Genomic DNA, 5,551 nt, shown 5'->3' with positions numbered 1-5,551 from the left:
CCTCCTCCCGCCGCGGCCGCCGGGGCGCGCTCCCTCCCGGCCTCGCGCGTGCGCCGGACGCCGGGTGCGCGCGCTCGGGCGCGAGGAGGCGCCACCGCCTCCGGGAAGCCGGGCCCCGCCCCTCCCGCCGGCGCGGGCCAGGTGGAGCTCCGGTCGGAGCGCCCTGGCGGTCACCTCAGCAGCTGTGCGGTCCGAGACAGGGTTTGGCAGACCCTGTCGCTGCTGGCCTCTCCAGGCTGAGATCGACGCTGTCACTCAGCATTTACTGATGGGCAAGATACTCCACGGGGCATGAGAGAAGCTCCTCCCTGCCCTTTCTGAGAGTTTACATTCAAAGAACCCAGTCTCGGGGCACAAAGGAAAAAAGACTTCAAAGGAAAGCCTCCGGAAGGATCCCGCTTCCCCCTTCACACGCACACCCCCGTTCTGATGTGTATTCGGCAGGTTCTACAGGGCTGACTGTGTCCTTCATGAATTTTCTCCCAAAGGCCCAACCAGGGAGTTTGATTCACACCCCGGGGAGGTGGACGGACACTGGCTCTTTTCATCGCACCGAGGCGCGGGAGGGACTCCAGGAGCCGGCTTTGTCAGACGGTCCCTGGACGCAGTTACGCAGCTCCTCCCAAACATCTGGCCTTCGCAGACCTTGAAAGGGGCGGGAGCGGGGCGGGAGGGGGTGTAAGCCTGGACTCTGGGTGGAGTACGGTGAACTGTGCTGAGTGTCCGGTTGTGCAGATGACACATTTTGACAGGAATGCAGATTTAATTTTTCACTTGAAGGGAGCCGAGCAATACACTGCAGAAGAGGCTTCTGGCTGGAAAAACAGCAAGGCAGGAGAACTTCTGGTGCACCTTGAAAGATCTCTGTGATTCCTCACACCTGTGATGGGGACTTTCGGAAAAGCTATAGTGTTCTTCCAAAAATTGAAGAAACTAATAAGTGTTATTTGAATTCTACAAAGCGTTCACTGCAGTCTTTTCAAACCTGAACGTAGAAAGTGCAAGTAAAACTTCACATGTAGTGAATGTGCAGCCTTCCCTATCTTTCCTCGGGCACCCTGCAGGGCTCCTACACAAACCAGGCCATTGGTAAATGTTTGCAGAAGGAGCGCGTGCATCGCGGTCCTCTGGATTCAGAGATGGAGTTATGATTTCTGTTGTCTTCCCTTTTGGTGTATGTGGCAGACATGGGAAGGAGAAAGAAAAAACCTGGATGAGATCTAGGGCAAGTGCCTGAAACAGTGATTTTTGTCTTTAGTCTCAATCAAGCATCAAAGATTAATTTGCTTTTCCATTAGGATCATTAATTTTGCAAACCAACTTTGTAAAGTGTTAATTTAGAAGCTTCTTTCCTGGAACAGCAAACCCAAGGAAGGGTAATTGGAAGCATTTAAGGAGATCTGAATGTACCAAAGGTGCAGGGTAACTTTGGACACGTGTGTAGTCAGGCCAGCGGGATGGAATGAAGTGGAGTGGGCCCTGAGCTCCACAGCAAGGCAAGGCAGAGGCAGAATGGAGGGACAGGGTTTCTCTTCTTAAGGTATCAGCAAAATCTTTTCGGGCTTTCTTGCTGTTCCAGGCCCACTTGCTTCTCACAGGATACTAAGAGGGTCTTCCAGAACTATGAATTTTTCTTCTCTTTTCCTTCTGACTCCTATCTCAACACACCCCCTTGTACCCAGCTACTTACCTGCCCTAAGCTTCTTTGGTGTTTGGGTTGCAGGAGGAGGATGAATGTCATTTCTAGGTGGGTTATGGATCCCTAATACTACCCTTTTATTTTCCCAAGGATCTTCTGGAAACAATGTCCTCATCTTCTACTGTTCCCCTATGCCCTGCAAGTAAAAAATAAATAAATAAAGTTTCAATTAAATTCTTTTTATTTTAGAACTCACAACTTTTTGTTTATGGCATGCAATTAATTTTTTTAAAATAAAACAAATGTGATCACTGCAAAAAATCTGGGAAAGAAAAACTCAAGAGAACAAATTATGTCACTACTCAAGGATAACTATTTTTTTCCAGATTAATATGAGGATACAAATGATTAGGTTACAATGTTTGCATTTGTTAGGTAAAGTCCCTGTTGTTGTATATCCTGCACCCAAGAGATATGCCATATACCCTTACATTGTGCCCATTAGGTGGGAGCACCCCAATCCCCTTCCCTCTACCCCTTCTCCCCCTTCCCTTCGACTTGAATTGAATTGAGTTTTTCTCTTGTGTGGGTGGAATTAGTTGTCTCCTGGCTTCATATTAGTATTAAATACATTGGATACTTGCTTTTCCATTTTTGTGGTACTTCATTAAGAAGAATGTGTTTCAACTACTCTGAAAGTAAAACGAAGTTCACTGTGGAAGTTTTGGAGAGGGAGGGTTCACAGGCAGACTTACCAATAAGCCAGGATTTAAGAGCAGCAATACAGGAACAATTATCTTTCATTTACTGTTCTGAGTCTGCTCTCTAAGTAATGACAGCAGCTTAAACAGTCACTTATCACTACTGCAGGACTCAGCTTCATCCTCAGAGTCCAAAAAAAATGATTTGCTCTAATAACTACCTTCAAATTGCTTCATTCAGGAAGCTCTTGTTGGTGAAGTTTCTCTCTCAGTGTCTTTAATTTATCAAATACTCATATACAGGTTATGTTATGAAATGCTACTTCTTTTTATAAATAATAGTGCCTCTTTATGACAGTCTGCCCTTCGTCTAAACTTCAAAGGTGGGACATGCGAGAATAGATTGAAAATGATCTAATTTGAACATCGGAACTCCCATCATTGCTTGCCAGCTCACCTTCCTGAGAGGTCGTCATTCTGAGGCACCACCATTCGTTTCCCATACCTGTTAAAAATTCTTCATTCCAGGAAAGGAGGATATTATGATTGAAAATGATGGTGAGTCTTTCTTTTCAGCATTTTTAATGGTCTGACTTTTCATTTCCTTCAAGGTTACTCAAAAGAGATCCTAATTTTACCATACATAACCCTGTATCTCCTAACTGTAACTCAATTCAATATCTGATTTTTGATTTCTGATTCTAGAGTATCCATCACCCAATTCTATTTCCTCCTTCAGATGTTAACAAAAGTTTACATACTTTTATAGCAACTGCATTTTCTTTCCTCCTCTTACGTGCTTTGCTACAACAGAAATTGAAGTTTGCTAATAGAAGTTCCAAATTTTAGTAAAAGCAAATTCTATGAGCTTGTTTTACAACTAATCCATCATAATTAAGAGCAGTGATGCTCCTGGAGGATAGTTTTATTTAAAAAATTGCAACTGACATACATCACAAAGCCCAACCAAACTTTCTTTCAGAATACTTTATTTAGCTTCATCCCTTTTATCTCTGTTCCCAAAGCTGGGTCAGACTCCAGTTTCCAGCCTCCTTGCTAACCTTTCTAATTCTAGCCTCTCTCTCTAGCTTGCCGGCACTTTATCCTACCCTCAGAGCAGTGCTTCTCAATTTTTGACTGTTTATTGGAATTACCCAGATAATTTTTTTTAGAAACACTTATGTTGGGATCCCACTCTTAGATTTAATTGTTCTGGAGCACAGCCTGGGCACTGAGATTTTTCAAAATTCTCCATCTACTTCTAATAAGCGCCAGGGTTAAGAACTACGGAAATAAATCACCTTCCAAACAGCATTTATGCCAAGTCTTCTCAAAACACTAGGGTAGCTCCAAAATTACCTGGAGTAATCAAATTAAAACACCTAATCCTGTGCTTTAAGACTCTTTGCCAATTGACTAGAATAGTCCCCTTTCAAAACAGCTTAAAATTTATCTCCTTCCTAAAGCGTCTCCAGATTAGTCTCACCTGGCTGCCTGAAGATCGCTGTTCTCAGCTCTGAGCATTCTGACTGGCACTGTTCTACAAACCCTTGGACCACAGTTGATTGTGTATGTTCTTGTTTTAATCTTGCTTTCATAGATATCTGTCAGAGGCTTTTCTTATAATCTGAATCACTCCGAAGTCCCACTGGTTCAATAGACAATGACAAACAGAAATATCTTAGCAGAACTTTCTCCTCTACGTTAACTATCTAAAAGAACATCTCCAGATACAATAGCAGTCCTTTTCTTTCTCTCTTTCTTTCTCTCTCTTTCTCTTTCTCTCTCTCTCTCTGTCTCAATCTCTCTCCTCCTCCCTCCCTCCCTCCTTCCCCTTCCTTCTTTCCTTCCTTCCTTCCTTTTTTTCAATTAAAACCAACAATTTTAAGAACTTAAGTTTTGGGGGACATTTGTTTTTTTCTTACAAAAGAAAACTATATATCTTGGTATATTTCTCTGACTCTCCTTACGATTATTCTGTTATTGTTGGCACCTCAAGAGAGAATAGATGCAGATGTGGAAGCGATTAGGAGTTTCTACTCTACTGAAACTAATCTTTATGTCATAATTGATATTTTCATGCATGTCATTCATTCATTTACTAGTGTTAAATGTTGGGAATAAAATAATTAATAATATCAAATAGTCCCTATCTAATAGTGAAGAAAAATGAGCAATTAAAATATCCTCTGTAGGCTCGGCGCCTATAGCTCAAACGGCTAAGGCACCAGCCACGTACACCTAAGGTGGCGGGTTCGAATCCCCAGCCCAGACCCGCCAAACAACAATGACGGCTGCAACCAAAAAATAGCCGGGCGTTGTGGCAGGCGCCTGTGGTCCCAGCTACTTGGGAGGTGGAGGCAGGAGACTCGCTTGAGCCCAGGAGTTGGAGGTTGCTGTGAGCTGTAATGCCATGGCACTCTACCCAGGGGTCAGCTTGAGGCTCTGTCTCAAAAAAAAATCCTCTGTAAATGCAATGTGAGGTGTCTTAATAGGACACAACAAAATTATGGTGTGACTATTTAGTGTTCATGCAATTCACCTTCTCTGCAGTGTTTGAGAGGTTTCTCTCTCACACCCCTACTTCTTAAACGATTCCCTTCTTTTGCCTTCTCTGACACTATACAACCTAGGAACTCCTACTTCTTTGTTCTACCTCTGATTCCTTACTCCATAGCATTCTTTCCTATTCATTTCTGAATTGAAATGTTCCACTAGGAGTAGAAAAGATTTTTGAGGGGAAATTGAAGAAAGACAAGATAGCACTGTTTATCTCAAGGATCATGGGTCCCTAGGACTCCAGGGCTAATCCTTCCACATCTGTATCTATTCTCCCTTGAGGCATGTTTTCAATTCCCTGTTGAATATCTCCATCTGGATAAGCCATTCACAGGTCCAATTAACCTGTCTAAAATGGAATTCATTGCTTTGGGCTATTCTAACCTGGCCCCTCCTGCTGGTTTTCCTGGCATCTCTTTTCCTTCACATCCTTTTACTCTCTCACAAACAAACAGGCATTCAGGTCCCTTGCAGCGCTCCTTCTCAAAAGTCTAGGAATAGATTCCCTTGTCCATTACCTCAGAGCCTCCTTGCCCTAATCTCATCTGCCCCTGACTGCCAGATGTCAGTCATTTTTACCCCCATCTTCTCCCACTGCCTACCACACTGCTTCTACAAGGTCACCCACAATGGCAGTGAAGCCTCCCCTGCT

This window comes from Otolemur garnettii, unplaced genomic scaffold (assembly GCF_000181295.1).
Source record: "Otolemur garnettii isolate 467f Iridium unplaced genomic scaffold, OtoGar3 scaffold00028, whole genome shotgun sequence".
Lineage (NCBI taxonomy): Eukaryota > Metazoa > Chordata > Mammalia > Primates > Galagidae > Otolemur > Otolemur garnettii.
This window is presented reverse-complemented; position numbering follows the sequence as displayed.